Here is an 18,235-nt window from a genome sequence, read left to right as displayed (position 1 = left end):
TACCTATGGACTTATTTATATGTCAACAAAATTTTAGATCCAGTTCTACATTTATGTATGGGCTTCTTTTATGACTCCGTTGGTAAAGATTCTATCTGTAATTCAGGAGACCCTAGTTCAATCCCTGGATGGGGAAGATCCTGTGGAAAAGGAAATGGCAACTCAATCTAGTACTCTTGCCTGGAAAATCCAATGGCAGAGGAACCTAGTGGGCCATAGTCCATGAGGCTACAAAAAACTGGACATGGTTTAGCGACTAAACCACCACTACATTATTGTCTCCCCTGGTGGCTCACTGGTGGCGCAAAGAATCTGCCTGCCAATGCAGGATATTCAGGAGACGTTGGTTCAATTTATGCTTGGAAAGATGCCCTGAAGGAGGAAATTGCAACCTACTCTACTATTCTTGCCAGGACAATTCTTTGGACAGAGGAGCCTGGAGGGCTACAACCCGTGAGATGGCAAAGAGTTGGACACAATTGAGCAACTGAGCACACGCTACATTTACATTGTCTAGAACTTCTTTCTAGTAATTAGGAAAGTGAGGTGTAGTAGCTTGTGAAAACTCCTAGAAATATCCAGTTTTATGACTGGACAGTTGAATATATGACAATATGATTAGTTTTAATACCTATATTAAAGGTAGTAAGACATATATACTTAAGGATTTCTTGACAACTATTATTTTTATAACTTTTCAAAGACCAGTTCTAAACTTTAACAGCTTTAAGTAAATTGTAAATTTTTCTACTTTTTCAAAATTACCTTTCCTTTAAAAGTATATCTGTCACTTAAAGAAAGAGAATATCCATAAAATGTTGCATTTATTAGAATGTACTTCAAAAAAGTATTGGTCTTCAGATTTCAAAAAATGAAGAAATACAAAACCATTTTTTCCATATTACATGACAGAGAAATATCTAGATGTCAATTAAATTATGCTTAATTCACTAAAAACTATTGCTAAATCCAACAATATATGACTGTATTCAATTCAGTTCAGTCGCTCAGTCGTGTCTGACTCTGCAACCCCACGGACTGCAGCACACCAGGTTTTGCTGTCCATCACCAACACCCAGAGCTTGCTCAAATTAATATCCATTGAGTTGGTGATGCCATCCAACCATCTCATCCTCTGTCATTCCTTTCTCCTCCTACCTTCAAACTTTCCCAGCATTAGGGTCTTTCCTAATGAGTCAGTTCTTCTCATCAGGTGGCCAAAGTATTGGAGATTCAGCTTCAGCATCAGTCCTTCCAATGAACACCCAGGATTGACCTCCTTTAGGATGGACTGGTTGGATCTCCTTGCAGTCCAAGGGACTCTCAAGAGTCTTCTCCAAGACCACAATTCAAAATCATCAATTCTTAGGTGCTCAGCTTTCTTTATAGTTCAAATTTCACATCCATACATGACTACTGGAGAGACTATAGCTTTGACTATACAGACCTTTGTTGGTTAAGTAATATCTCTGCTTTTTAATATACTGTCTGGATTGGTCATAGCTTTTCTTCCAAGGAGCAAGTGTCTTTTAATTTCATGGCTGCAGTCACCATCTTCAGTGATTTGGAGCCCAATAAAATAGTCTGTCACAGTTTCCATTATTTCCCCATCTATTTGCCGTGAAGTGATGGGACTGAATGCTGTGATCTTTGTTGTTTGAATGCTGAGTTTTAAGCCAGGTTTTTCACTCTCCTCTTTCACTTTCATCAAAAGGCTCTTTGATTCCTCTTTTTTTTTTTTTTTTCCTGCCATAAGGATGGTGTTATCTGCATATTTGAAGTTATTGATATTTCTCACCACAATCTTGACTTTAACTTGTGCTTCATCTAGTTTGGCATCTTGCATGATGTATTCTGCATATGTTAAAGTAGCAGGGTAAAAATATACAGCCTTAACATGCTCTTTTTTGAATTTGGAACCAGTCCATTGTTACATGTCCAGTTCTAACTGTTGCTTCTCCACCTGCAAACAGTTTTCTCAGGAGGCAGATAAGGTGGTCTGGTATTCCCATCTCTTGAAGAATTTTCCAGTTTGTCATGATCCTCACAGTCAAAGGCTTTGGCATATCAATGAAGCAGAAGTAAATGTTTTTCTGGAACTCTCTTGCTTTTCTGATGATCCAATGGATATTGACAATTTATCTCTGGTTCCTCTGTGTTTTCTTAATTCAGCTTGAACATCTGGAATTTCTTTGTGTTGAAACTTCACTTGGAGAAATTTGAACATTACTTTGCTAGCATATGAGATGAGTGCAATTGTGCAGTTGTTTTAAGATTCTTTGGCATTGCCTTTCTTTGGGATTGGAATGAAAACTGACCTTTTCCAGTCCTGTGGCCACTGGCTGAGTTTTCCAAATCTGCTGGCATATTGAGTGTGGCACTTTCACAGCATCATTTTTTAGGATTTGAAGTAGCTCAGTTGGAATTCCATCACCTCCACTAGTTTTGTTTGCAGTGATTCTTTCTAAGGCCAACTTGACTTAGGAAGTGACTGTATACATAATTATAAAAAGAGTGATCTATTGATCACCTTAATATTTCATCTTTTTAACATATTTTAAAATTTGCTAATATCAACATTTATTTAAATTCATAAATTATTTAAATGATAAAAATATATATTTCATGTGTAGTTATATATTTTGCATATACAATTGTTTTATAACTAAAGTGTTAGAACTATAACTTTTTTATAGTCACTTCTTATGTTTCTGACACCAAGTGATTTTTTTTTTATTAATATACTTCAAATGCTATTTATTTTTAGGCCTTGGAGTTATAATAAGAATGTGTGTTAATTTTGTAAAGAAAATTATATATAACTCTTATCAGAAGAGTAGATTTCCTGAGAGGAAAATTTCCCCTTCTATGTCTTTTATCTCTATCATTTGTTCTCTTCAGTCCAGTTCAGTTGCCCATTCGTGTTCAACTCTTTGAGACCCCATGGAGTGCAGCACGCCAGGTTTCCCTGTCCTTCACTAACTCCCTGAGCTTACTAACCATCTTATCCTCTGTTGTCCCCTTCCCCTCCCGCCTTCAATGTTTCCCAGCACCAGGGTATTTTCCATTGAGTCAGTTCTCAACAGGTGGCCAAAGTATTGGGGTTTCAGCTTTAACATCAGTCCTTCAATGAATATTCAGGACTGATTTCCTTTAGGATGGACTCTTTGGATCTCCTTGATGTTCAAGAGACTCTGAAGAGTCTTTTCCAACACCACAGTTCAAAAGCATCAATTCTTCAGCACCCAACTTTCTATATAGTCCAACTCTCACATCCATACATGACTACTGGAAATTGATCTTTATTTTTTGTCTTCTTATCTTCCTCTCCTATCGCCTATCTCTCTGACTTGTGTCAGTTTAATATTTTTCTTAGCTCTATTTTAGAACTCACTTTACTGTGATTTTTCTCATTCTGTAAAATGACTATCATGTTTTTATAAGGTCCATGTTTTTCAATTCTGCTTTGGTATAAGTCATCTTTTAGATCACGCTGGTGACACTGTAATGAACAATCAGACTGGTGAAAAGATGAGAGGAAGGAAAGTACAATTATAATATTAGCTGTTAAGACTAAGGAGGGAGAAGGAAATGGCAACCCACTCCAGTACTCTATCCTGGATAATCCCATGGGCAGAGGGGCCTGGTGAACTGCAGTCCATGAGGTCACTGGGTTGGACACCACTGAGTGACCACACTTTCACTTTTCACTTTCATGCATTGGAGAAGGAAATGGCAAACCATTCCAGTGTTCTTGCCTAGAGAATCCCAGGGACAGGGGAGCCTGGTGGGCTGCTGTCTATGGGGTCGCACAGAGTTGGACGTGACTGAAGTGACTTAGCAGCAACAGCAGCAAGACTAAGGAGAAAGACCAATGGCTGTCCTGAAGAAGAAATACATATAAAATGATAAATTATATATATGCATGTGCACACAAATATATACTTTCACTTATTTCACTTCTTCTTTAATGTATGAAAAAAGGTAAAAGTCCCTTCGCTGCATATTCTCTATTTGTTCATTAACATTTGTAATCATTGTTTTTGCTTGTATCTTGAAGTCTCTCCTGGAGAACATCAGTGATTTTCACCCACATGTCTCTATACACCACACTCTACCATCATTATAATTAAAACTAGCTTTAAAGTTGGATGGCATATAAATTATGAGTATTTCAAGAATAGTAAATGAAATTCAATCTTTTTTTAAGTAACAGATCATATAACATTTACTATATAAAGGGAATGGCAAACCACTTCAGTATTATTGCCTTGAGAATCCCATGAACAGTATGAAAAGGCAAAATGATAGGATACCAAAAGAGGAACTCCCCAGGTCCTTAGGTACCCAATATGCTACTGGAGATCAGTGGAGAAATAATTCCAGAAAGAATGAAGGGATGAAGCCAAAGGAAAAACAATACCCAGTTGTGGATGTGACTGGTGATAGAAGCAAGATCCAATGCTGTAAAGAGCAATATTGCATAGGAACCTGGAATGTTAGGTCCATGAATCAAGGCAAATTGGAAGTTGTCAAACAAGAGATGGCAAGAGTGAATGTCGAAATTCTAGGAATCAGCAAACTAAAATGGACTGGAATGGGTGAATTTAACTCAGATGACCATTATATCTACTACTGTGGGAAAGAATCTCTCAGAAGAAATGAAGTAGCCATCATGGTCAACAAAAGAGTCCGAAATGCAGTACTTGGATTCAATCTCAAAAATGACAGAATGATCTCTGTTTGTCTCCAAGGCAAACGATTCAATTTCACTGTAATCGAAGTCTATGCCCCAACCAGTAATTCTGAAGAAGCTGAAGTTGAACGGTTTTATGAAGACCTACAAGATCTTTTAGAACTAACACCCAAAAAGATGTCCTTTTAATGATAGGGGACTGGAATGCAAAAGTAGGAAGTCAAGAAACACCTAGAGTAACAGGCAAATTTGGCCTTGGAATGCGGAATGAAGCAGGGCAAAGACTAATAGAGTTTTGCCAAGAAAATGCACTGGTCATAGCAAACACCCTCTTCCAACAACACAAGAGAAGACTCTACACATAGACATCACCAGATGGTCAACACTGAAATCAGACTGATTATATTCTTTGCAGCCGAAAATGGAGAAGCTCTATACAGTCAACAAAAACAAGACCGGGAGCTGACTGTGGCCCAGATCATGAACTCCTTATTGCCAAATTCAGACTTAAATTGAAGAAAGTAGGGAAAACCGCTACACCATTTAGGTATGACCTAAATCAAATCCCATATGATTATACAGTGGAAGTGAGAAATAGATTTAATAGCCTAGATCTCATAGATAGAGTGCCTGATGAACTATGGAATAAGGTTCGTGTCATTGTACAGGAGACAGGGATCAAGACCATACCCATGGAAAAGAAATGCAAAAAAGTAAAATTGCTGTCTGGGGAGGACTTACAAATAACTGTGAAAAGAAGAGAAGCAAAAAGCAAAGAAAAAAGGAAAGATATAAGCATCTGAATGCAGAGTTCCAAAGAATAGCAAGAAGAGATAAGAAAGCCTTCTTCAGTGATCAATGCAAAGAAATAGAGGAAAACAACAGAATGGGAACGACTAGAGATCTCTTCAAGAAAATTAGAGATACCAAGGGAACATTTCATGCAAAGATGGGCTTGATAAAGGACAGAAATGGTACGAACCCAACAGAAACAGAAAATATTAAAAAGAGGTGGCAAGAATACACAGAAGAACTATACAAAAAAGATCTTCATGCCTCAGATAATCACGATGGTGTGATCACTCATCTAGAGCCAGACATCCTGAAATGTGAAGTCAAGTGGGCCTTAGAAAGCATCACTATGAACAAAGCTAGTGGAGGTGATGGAATTCCAGTTGAGCTATTTCAACTCCTGAAAGATGATGCTGTGAAAATGTTGCACTCAGTATGCCAGCAAATTTGGAAAACTCAGCAGTGGCCACATGACTGGAAAAGGTCAGTTTTCATTCCAATCCCAAAGAAAGGCAATGCCAAAGAATGCTCAAACTATTGCACTCATCTTACTGTAAAGTAATGCTCAAAATTCTCCAAGCCAGGCTTCAGCAATACATGAACTGTGAACTTCCTGATGTTCAAGCTGGTTTTAAAAAAGGCAGAGGACCCAGAGATCAAATTGCCAACATCTGCTGGATCATGGAAAAAGCAACAGAGTTCCAGAAAAACATCTACTTCTGCTTTGACTATGCCAAAGCCTTTGACTGTGTGGATCACAATAAACTGTGGAAAATTCTAAAGAGATGGGAATACCAGACCACCTAACCTGCCTCTTGAGAAATCTGTATGCAGGTCAGGAAGCAACAGTTAGATAGAACTGGACATGGAACAACAGACTGGTTCCAAATAGAAAAAGGAGTACGTCAAGGCTGTATATTGTCACCCTGCTTATTTAACTTCTATGCAGAGTACATCATGAGAAACGTTGGACTGGAAGAAACACAAGCTGGAATCAAGATTGCCAGGAGAAATATCAATAACCTCAGATATGCAGATGATACCACCCTTATGGCAGAAAGTGAAGAGGAGCTAAAAAGCCTCTTGATGAAAGTGAAAGAGGAGAGCAAAAATGTTGGCTTAAATCTCAACATTCAGAAAACGAAGATCATGGCGTCTGGTCCCATCACTTCATGGCAAATAGATGGGGAAACAGTGGAAACAGTGTCAGACTTTATTTCTGGGGGCTCCAAAATCACTGCAGATGGTGACTCAAGCCATGAAATTAAAAGACGCTTACTCCCCGGAAGAAAAGTTATGACCAACCTAGATAGGATATTCAAAAGCAGAGACATTACTTTGCCAACTAAGGTCCATCTAGTCAAGGCTATGGTTTTTCCAGTAGTCATGTATGGATGTGAGAGTTGGACTGTGAAGAAGGCTGAGCGCCAAAGAATTGATGCTTTTGAACTGTGGTGTTGGAGAAGACTCTTGAGAGTCCCTTGGACTGCAAGGAGATCCAACCAGTCCATTCTGAAGGAGATCAGCCCTGGGATTTCTTTGGAAGGAATGATGCTAAAGCTGAAGCTCCAGTACTTTGGCCACCTCATACGAAGAGTTGACTCATTGGAAAAGACTCTGATGCTGTGAGGGATTGGAGGCAGGAGGAGAAAGGGACAACAGAGGATGAGATGGCTGGATGGCATCACTGACTTTATGGACTTGAGTTTGAGTGAACTCTGGGAGTTGGTGATAGACAGGGAGGCCTGGCGTGCTGTGATTCATGAGGTCGCAAAGAGTCAGACACAACTGAGCAACTGAACTGAACTGACTGAAATACTTGTTTACACAGCTTTTAAATATTTTTAGAATCATGTCTGTTTTCCTACAGAGGATTTGCTTTGTGGTTGCTGATTATACAGCATTATAGCACTTTGTCTTTCTTATTTGAGAGTTCTGTAACAGCAAAAGCCTTAGCAGATGTCTTTTCAAGGTCAGCAAATTATACACATTTTTCATACTGATTTGAGTGTTATAACTTCTTGTTGTTATAGGGTATGAGATAGGAAATATTTCTCTTATTTTTCAGATACATAAACACGATCACACATATTTTTACTGGTTTTTTGATTCCATTTTATCTTTATCCCTTAATTATGTAGGTGGCATTTATAAGACTGCAAAGAAATGGTATGCAGGAAATAAAATGGTTCATTTAGTTTGAGTGAATTACTGTAATGAAGGAATCATTTCTCACAAATAACTGATTCAACAATATTAAATCACCAGAAAGTATTTCAGTACATCAAGAAAGACTTTTTTGTTGTTTTTTTAGTGATACTTGATGTTTATTTCTAATAAAAAAAAAAAAAGGAATAGAACTCATGTGCATGCCCTTCTGTTCAGGTTTTTAGTCTTACTGTTTGGAAAGAACACAATAGTACTACTAACACAGTGTAACTAAAGTGATAATTCAATGTGCACAGGACATTCTGTGATACAACCACATTTCCTATATAGCTTTCCATGGCCTGGTTAATATTTCCTGTCCCTTAATTTTGCTTTATACACATGAGAACTTCCCACTAGAACAGAGCTTTTATAAGACAGGAATGTAGAAAGTTGTGTACATCTTTGGATGCCAGAACAAGGAAAATAGGTGGCTTCTATTAAGAAAAAGTTTGGCTTTGCAGATATATAAAACTTTACTAATAATACTATTAAAATTTTAATAAATCTTCTATCAAAATCTGGGATTAATGATTATTTTTTACATCCTTCCTAAATTTTATAAAGCATCTAGGACGTTTTAATTCAAAGAATACTTTCCACTTTAGATACTTTTGCTGTTCAGTATTTTGTTTTTGTATATAAATATAAATTTTTCTTTATCATTATTTTATATATTCATATTATTTATATATATATATATTCTGCTATTTTTATAGAGATTTACTATGTCTCAGTCTTTTTGCTTAGTATTGTTCAGCTTATCTCATTTCAATTCTGGAATCAATTTCTTTTTCCCAAAGTTGTTCCTTTGGATGTCATCTGTTAACAGACAAAAAAAGGGTCTCGAGTATAAGATCAGTCTAATTAAAATGAATAAATTTATATTTAAATAAATAAAAGAAGATCAGTCTAACTAATAATGTTATTGATTTACATTTTATTTAAAAACACTTCATTCGGAAGCCATTTGGACAAACTCTCTTATTGCCATCATTTAGAACCCTGCTCTCAGTCTAATTGCCCTTCATGAAACCTGACAATACCAAACAATGTAGAGGTAATTAAAGACTCTGGATAAAGTTGTATCTTTCCAGAGAAGAATTACTTTTGCTTCCTCAGTCTTTAGGGCTGGACTTTAGAAATTACAGATCACTTGAATCTAAATAAGGGGTAAGACGATTCAAAATTCAGCTTAATTCCTTCTGAGAACTGCTCTCTTTTTGACTTCTGATATTTTGTGATATCAGTGAATTTTTTGGCTAAAAGCCAAAAGGATTCTCCTTCTTAACTGAAAATAAAGTCTGCTTTTTTATTTGCTTAGGCTTCTGGGTCTATGGAAAGCCTTGCTCAACTGTATCTTCCAGTATAAGCAGATGTCTCTAGGGGAATGTGGCTTCAGTTTCTGGGCTCGGCTTTCTGGGGTTCCCTTCCTCCCAAATATTAGCTTCCTAATACTTCACTTTCTTATTAACTCTATGGAGATTTTGATAAAATATTTTGTCATACTTTCCTAGTTGTCCTCGGAAGGAAGTTTTGGGTAGAACATGCAGTTTACCATTTAAAGTTGATGGAATTCTTTTTATGTTTAAGGACACCTAATACGTAGAATACCATTCAATTTTCTTTCTTTCTTTTTTTTTTTTTGCTTTTTTTTTTTTTTTTTTTGAGGGCTTCCCAGGGGGCACTAGTGGTAAAGAACCTGCCTGCCAATGCAGGAGACATAAGAGTTGAGACATAAGAGATCCTTGGGTTGGGAAGATCCTCTGGAGGAGAGTATGGAAACCCACTCCAGTATTCTTGCTTGGAGAATCCCATGGACAGAGGAGCCTGATGGGCCACAGTTCATAGGGTTGCAAAGAGTCAGACATATTCTCTTATTCCTTTTAATTTTCTACTTTCTGAGAAATATATTCTGGTTCATTCTCTAATTGACAAATTCTTCTGCTTAGTCTAATTGGCTATACCATCATTCCATTACATTTTTATTGCCATAAAATTGTTTGATTTCTATACATTTTATTTGGTACTTTATCAAATGAAACAGTGTTTATAGTACCATCAACATTTTCTCATGTTTTCGATTATTTATTTTACATCTTTACTAATTTTTAAATAAATTTAGGTGATAAAGTTAATGAGACACTTTATACATCTAATGCTCTTTGAAATTAAGCTTGGGCTTTGATAATTTATTACATTGTATGCTACATTTCCAATGTTTATTTTAAAAAAAACCACTGATGATTGAGCATATTATTGACTATTTATATCATAAACATACCTTGGAGGCTTTATTTATTATCAGTGTGAATGCAGTGAATCATGATAATGGAAATGTAATTTTTAAACAAATACAATCATTGGCTGTGGAGAGTCACAAACTAATTATGAATAGAGTCCATCATCTGTCTTATCTATTTTAATTTGTTATTTTTATAGAAGTAACATAATTTCTACAAAGCTACATTTACTTCACTAGCCAAGATATGCAAGCAACATACATATCTACCAACAAATGAATGGATAAAGATGTGATATAGAGATATAAAATGGAAACAGTCATAAGAAAGAATGAAATGTCACATGTAGCAACATGGATGTACTTGGAGGTTATTATGAGAAGTGCAATAAGCCAGAAAGATGCTCTATGATATTACTCATATGGGGATCTAAAAAAACACAACAAACTAGTGAATATAACAACAACAACAAAGCAGACTCATAAATATGGAGAACAAACCAATGGTTACCAACGGGAGACAGAAAGGGAGAGGAGCAACATAAAGATACGGGATTAAGAGGTACAAACTATTATATATAAGATAAACTACAAGGATATACTCTGAAACATAGGGAATATGGCCAATATTTTATAATAACTAAGAATGGAGCTCAACCCTTAAACTGTGAATAACTATATTGTATATATTTAACATATATTGTTCATCAACTCTATGTCAATAAGTAATAAATAAATAAAATAAAAGTCCCAGGTAAACCTTGAAACAATCAGGAAATTGAAGAATAACAGTGGCTACATATATTAATTTTCCTTTTCCTGAACTTACTGTTTTTATTTTACTCCTCCTCTTTATCATGATATTTACTGACTGAAAACATTCAGAAAAAAATATGGTACATTAGAAAATTAGTAAATTGAGAATTGAGATCCTTAGATGCTAGACAAGATTAGCCATTACATCAAATCAAATTAAATCATGAAATTGATTAAATTTAGTCCTATAATTTAATCATTCTTGGCCTTATTTTTTTTTATTGTTCATATATTGGGTTGGCCAAAAAGTTTCCAGTAAGACATTATGGACCAGCCTGTAAGAACTTTATGGACACATATATGATTAATAGTCGATATATTTCAAAGACATTTACAGTATAGCATGAATAATGTAAAAGTGTTGAAAAATTATTTATTATATTTCTATGATGAAAAATTATTTATCAGTTTATTATGCATAAGTATTATGCTTGCTATGTGTAGCAGTTTATGCTTATTAGGCCAATCATTTTTCTTAATTTATCTTTAACAAGGATTAAAAATATATACTATTAGGATAATTTACAAAAGCTAATGCAAAATTTCAGGTATTCATTTTTTAATAATCATTCATGGGGTTGCAAAGAGTCGGACACGACTGAGCGACTGAACTGAATTGAACTGAATTAATATTTTTTTGAGAAGTGATATGTTGGTTAAAAGTTTTTCATTCTGCCTTCCCACCAAACACAGCTATTTATGCTACATTATCTTGTAAATATTCACATCAACATATGTCTATGAGAGGAAAGCAGGACTTCCTGGGTGGTTCAGTGGTAAAGAATTTGCCTACCAGTGCAGGAGATGAAAGAGACATGGGTTCCATCCATGAGTGAGGAAGATCCCTTGGAGAAGGAAATGGCAACTCAGCCCAGTATTCTTGCCTGGGAAATCCCATGGATAGAGGAGTCTGGCTGGCTATAGTCCATGGGGTTGCAAAGAGTCAGACATGACTGAGCACTCACCCATGCATGAGAGGAAAACAGTGATTGAACTACTTTCAGTGAAATTTGACCTTGTACAAATATTCCTTCTTCCAAATAACCCTAAAGGTGTTTTTAATACTTTGTATTCTATTTAATAGTTTTTCAGGATTTAAAAATTACTTTCATTTTCCCCTAAATCTTTTTCTTTAGATAAAATATATACAATATTTCAGAATCATCACATGAAAAGCAACATTTCAAGATCAGTCACCATGCTTGATGTTTTCTATGAACTGCCTCTTGCCTGTTTTCTTCAAAGTGTTGCATGTAGATATATGTTCAAAGCTCAGATATGGTTTCATAGAATTTAAGCATAGCAGACTACTACCATCTCTTTTCTGGAAAGTTAAGCTCTTTATTTTACTTTGTGCTTGTAGTTTCTTTATTTCAAAATACACTTATTTTATTTGCTTGCTTTACAAGATTATCCTGAAATGGGATGTCATTTGAAATGCACCTAATAACTATTGGATTGACAATTGTTTTTCAATTACAATTGCAGTTATTTTAGTTCATTTCAGGAAGTCATTTTAGATTAAATCAAGTTTGTTTCATGAGTTAAAGATTTTTTTTAACGTTTCTTTTGTATAGGATCTTAATGGCCTTCTAATTATGTTTATTTTAGCATTTGTATTACTAATGTCATTTTCCGTGGTAAGAAAAAAGTCCATTGAATGTGAAATATTGTATTCTATGCTCAACAATTTATCACCAAAATCTCAAACATCTTAATAACTATTGGTGATAGCCTTCCTTTATTAATTTTCACACAAGGAATATCACTAAGAGATTTTACATTATAATAACTTTAGTGCATATTCACACTTTGCCAGACTTTATCATTACAAATAGAATTCTGACACAAAAAATGTTTCTTTTGTATTAAGGTCCTGTTATTCATCCATTGATGTAACTATTCTTATCCATGTTTTTCTTTTTTAACTTTAAATGAATCTATATTGTTTTATATGTATAATTCTTTTATATATACATATATTTGAAAAATGAATATTTATAATCTCAACACATCTATATTACATATGAACACATTAATCGTATAGTTTGCTTTCTACAAATGGGTTATTGAAAATAATAATTAGTACATTTTAAATCTATGATGTTACATTTTTTGAGTCTTTACTAACTGAAGGTTGTTGACGTAGCATATTTATTTTTCTGAGCATTTCAAATATATTTCCTAATAGTCTGTATATATTAATTATCTAGAAAATAGATTCTTTGCTTCTTCCTCTCAGTACTTATCATCTCCCAAATTGACTGAAACACCTGTATCTAGTGGCACATCACAGTGAACAATCCATATAAATTCACTTTTTTTCTCTGACATGAAGTTCTGGAATTTTAGGAACTGAACTGAGCCACATAGGAACTTGTACAACATTTTCTTACTTCCACTTACAGTCACTTTTTGTGACTGCATGGACTGCAGCATGACAGGCTTTCCTGTCCTTCACAATCTCCCAGAGCTTGCTCAAACTCATGTAAACTGAGTCAGTGATACCATCTAACCATCTCTTCCTCTGTCATCCTCTTCTCCTGCTTTCAATCTTTCCTAGCATCAGGATCTTTTCTAATGAGTCAGCTCTTTGCCTCAGGTGGCCAAAGTACTGGAGCTTCAACATCAGTCCTTCCAATGGATATTCAGGATTGATTTCTTTTAGGATTGACTGGTTTGATCTCCTCGCAGTCCAAGGGACTCTCAAGAGTCTTCTCCAACACCACAGTTCAAAAGCATAAGTACTTTGGAGCTCAATATTCCTTATCATCCAACTCTCACTTCCATACATGACTACTGGAAAAACCATAGCCTTGACTAGTTGGACCTCGGTTGGCAAAGTGATGTTTCTGCTTTTTAGTATGCTGTCTAGGTTGGTCATAGCTTTTCTTCCAAGGAGCAAGCATCTTTTAATTTCATGGCTGAAGTCACCATCTGCAGTGATTTTGGAGCCCAAGAAAATAATGTCTGTCATAGTTGCCATTGTTTCCCATCTATTTGCCATGAAGTGATGGGACCACTTGCCATGATCTTCATTTTTTTGAATGTTGAGTTTTTAAGCCAGTTTTTTCACTCTCCTCTTTCATCTTCATCAAGAAGCTCTTTAGTTCCTCTTTGCTTTCTGACATAAGGGTGGTGTCATATGCGTATCTGAGGTTATTAATGTCATTGATGCCAGCCCTGCATAGCATACTTTTAAGAACAGAATTCTATTTATTTCTACTCTTCATCCTATCTCATCACAGCAGTCACAAAGCACTCAAGATGTAGACAACCAAAATTGATCACTCCTTTCTTTCCCCAAATGTTCTGCGTGGTCCACCAGGAATATTCCACTGCTTTAGTGAAGTGGTTTATTTAATTAATCCTTAGCTGTTCTTGAAATTTATCCCTCCTAATGTGTGTGCTCAGTCGTTCAATCATGTCTAACTCTTTGCAGTCCCATGATCAGTATCCTGCCAAGCTCCTTTTTTCATGGAATTTTCCAGGCTAGAGTATTGGAGCAGGTTGCCTTTCTCCACTCCTGGAGATCTTCCTGACCCTGGGATCAAACTCATGTCTCTTCTGTCTCCTTCACTGGCAGGCAGAATCTTTACCACTAGTGTCACCTGGAAAGCCATCTTCTTCCTAGTAGGATTAGTGATCAGATAAAAAGGGTAGACGTTAGGTGGCAGGTATACCAAGTCTTAAGTATGGGACTCAAGTTTTAGGTCATGAAGGATACTGTTATTTTTGAAAAATTCCTTCAGTATTTTTTCTCCTAAATGTTTCCTCTTTCAGTATTACTATGAATATAGGTTTCAGTTAGTATTCAACTCCATCTGTAATTAAGATTGATGAAAAATAATTTTGATATTTTATAAATTATACTACATTAAATAATTTAACCTATGCAAGCTTTAGTCTGTACTATCTAACTATTAATACTAACTGACTCTAAGTTTTCAGTCCCTGAGATTGCAAAGAGTTGGACATGACTGAGTGCCTAACACTTCCTGCTTCTCATAAACACAAAAGAAAGAACACATGCCATCAGTGAGTCAATAATGAAAGATTTCTGATTTTCATTATTTAAAAAAAAGTCTATTGCTGACTTTTATTATGTCTAAAATTGATATCTGGAGACATGAATTTAAGTATTTAAGTTAAAATCTATACTGCTGATCAACATTCTATAAGAAGAATTCTAATCATATTAGATTGATGTGAATGTAATTGTGGTTTTGGACTGAATTTTAAATAATTATAACTAGGCTCAAACACACCTATATTAATCAAAATATTAACAGGAACCATTAAAATCAACACATTTTTGCCAACAGGAAATGTTTATTTATTCCTGTAGCATAAAAATCCATGTTTTAGGATTCAGTGAACTCTTAGGAATCATTTTCTGCCTCCTGCTGGTGGTGGAAATGTTTTCTCTGCAAAAAATTGTCTAGATACTTGAAGAAGTGGTTGGTGAGAGGTCAGGTGAATTTGGCAGATGAGGCAAAACTCTGTAGCCCAATTTGTTCAACTTTTGAAGCATTGGTTGTGTGACCTGCAGTTGGGCATTATAATGGGGAAGAATTGGGTCCTTTCTGTTGACCAGTGCCAGCTGCATGGACTGCAGTTTTCTGTGCATCTCATCGATTTGCTGTGCCTACTTCTCAGATATAATGATTTTGCCAGGATTCAGAAAGCTATAGTGGATCAGACCAGCAGCAGACCACCAAAGAGTGATTATGACTTTTTTTTTTTTTTTTTTTTTTGGGTGCAAGCTTGGCTTTGGAAGTATTTTGGAGCTTCTTCCTGGTCTAACCAGTGAGCTGGTCATTGCCAGTTGTCGTATCCACTTTTTGTTGCCTGTCACAAACCAATCAAGAAATGTTTCATTGTTGTTGTTTAGAGTAAGAGAAGACACTTCAAAATGAAGATTGCTTTGATTTTCAGTCAACACACAATAGGAATTATACAAGTCGAGTTCAACATCGTAAATAAGTTAAGATACTAGTAGATGCATTAGAGCTACTACATAGTCATAATTCAGCTGTGAGCCAGCTGTCCGAGTTCAATGTACTCAGTATTATAATTTTCAGGACTATTCACACATGCTAAAATTCATTATGCAATGTATGTCTTTATCCTTTATACACTGTCTATTTTTCCTGATGTTTTTCCAGCCTATTCCATCTAAGCTCAACAAGCATAGAGAAAATCAGAAAATGCATGTTTTGCTCTTTGAATATGAAACGAATACCAGTCCAGGCTCAATATATGACACTTGATGCTTGGGGCTGGTGCATTTAGATGACCCAGAGGGATGGTACGGGAAGGGAGGAGGGTGGGGGGTTCAGGATGGGGAACACATGTATACCTGTGGTGGATTCATGTTGATGTGTGGCAAAACCAATACAATATTGTAAAGTAATTAACCTCCAATTAAAATAAATACATTTATATTAAAAAAAAAAAAGAAAACATGATTGAAACTAATCTAAAGGTTTACATAGCAGTTAGTAACTCTTTCTCTGGGATACAGTGTTCAAAGATCATAACCTTTAAATTCCATGTTTATTTTATAAGTAGATTTATAGTCATAGCTTAAAGCTCAACATTCAGAAAACTAAGATCATGGCATCCAGTCCCATCACTTCATGGCAAATAGATGGGGAAATAGTGGAAACAGTGGCTGACTTTATTTTTCTGGGCTCCAAAATCAATGTAGATGGTGACTGTAGCCATGAAATAAAAAGACACTTACTCCTTGGAAAGAAAGTTATGACAAACCTAGATAGCATATTAAAAAGCAGAGACATTACTTTGTCCTCAAAGGTCTGTCTAGTCAAGGCTATGGTTTTTCCAGTGGTCATGTATGGATGTGAGAGTTGGACTATAAAGAAAGCTGGGTGCAGAATAATTGATACTTTTGAACTGTGGTATTGGAGAAGACTCTTGAGAGTCCATTGGACTGAAAGGAGTTCCAACCAGTCCATTCTAAAGGAGATCATTCCTGGGTGTTCATTAGAAGGACTGATGTTGAAGCTGAAACTCCAATACTTTGGCCACCTGATGTGAAGAGCTGACTCATTTGAAAAGACCCTGGTGCTGGGAAAGATTGAGGGCAAGAGGAGAAGGGGATGACAGAGGATGAGATGGTTGGATGACATCACCTACTCGATGGACATGGGTTTGGGTGGACCCCAGGAGTTGGTGAGGTTACAGAGAGGCCTGGCATGCTGTGGTTCATAGGGTTGCAGAGTCAGACACAACTGAGCAACTGAACTGAACTGAGATTTATAGTTTATTCTTATTGAGAGGGTTGAAAGGAAGTGGTTTTCCTTCAAGGCATTAACAGCTTCTAAATTATCTGATTGATCATTGTGGATACAGCCAGAATTGACTCATCTAGGTCACAGATAATCTATTTCCCTAGAATGATTGAACTATTTTTGTATTGATATTTTCCACTTTTAAAAAGATGTTATAAATGTGCAAAAAGTGAAGTGAAATTCAGTCATGTCTGACTCCTTGCAACCCCATGGACTGTAGCCTGCCAGGCTCCTCTATGCATTGAATTTTCCAGGCAAGAATGTTAGAATGGGTAGACATTTCCTTCTCCAGAGGATCTTCCCAACCCATGGATCAAACCTGGGTCTTCTGCACTGCAGGCAGATTCTTTACCATCTGAGCCTCCAAGGAAGCCCAGAAATCTCATAAAGTGCTATTGAAAATAATGTCTTACACCAATATTACTAAAATGGACTGAACTTGACAACATGTATAATCATAGGTGGTCAATGACTATTTGTCATATATAAATGGATTTTCATAAGTTTTACATTTTCTTCTATATCCATAATTGCAAACTCATTTTAAACTGTAGATATCTCTTTGCATTTGTATCCATCATACTTCTTTGGTAACATATTTTCAGTATGATTAATAAATTTAGGTATTTAAAAATTATTTTCAACAAATAATTTTAGCACACATTTCAGAACAACAAATGGCTATATAAATAAAACAAATAGTAGTAAATACAAAAAAAAAAAAGTGTCTTTACCAAATGTTTTCTAATTAAAAAAAAATCAAATGTCAGAGTTAAATGTTTGTGTATTTCTCATTTGCCACACTATTATTAAATTTTGTTTAGATGTAAGCCTAATAAAGTTTAACTTCTGATTACAAGTTTTGACTTAAGAGTTATTTACTCATGAGAATTTGCATGTGTAAATTGCAGGAATTTTTGCAGTAAATCTAGAAAGAATTGACTGCAATTCAGTTGTATTACATTATCATTACTCTTACTGACAATTTAGAAAGTAATGTTTTGAAAATGAAATAACAATTGTGTAATATTCTTTTGACAATACTTTAAATTATTATTTATGAATTGAATTTGCTTAAATTTGTACCTCAAAGTTAAGAATTAAATTTTCAACACAGCCTTTAAAGTAATAATAAACAATTCATTTTAAGAGAAAATAAAAATA

The 18,235-nt window shown here is 35.4% G+C and overlaps 1 protein-coding gene across 1 annotated transcript in view; it reads left to right on the top strand.

Moving 5' to 3' along the window:
* The window catches only part of TECRL (trans-2,3-enoyl-CoA reductase like), a 145,338-nt gene that overhangs the window by 54,571 nt on the left and 72,532 nt on the right, over window positions 1-18,235 (top strand). The window lies entirely within an intron of this gene.

This window comes from Oryx dammah, unplaced genomic scaffold, assembly GCF_014754425.2.
Source record: "Oryx dammah isolate SB20612 unplaced genomic scaffold, SCBI_Odam_1.1 HiC_scaffold_3, whole genome shotgun sequence".
Taxonomy (NCBI): Eukaryota; Metazoa; Chordata; class Mammalia; order Artiodactyla; family Bovidae; genus Oryx; species Oryx dammah.
The sequence above is the reverse complement of the archived record's forward strand: the minus strand, read 5'-3'. Positions and strand labels throughout refer to the sequence as shown.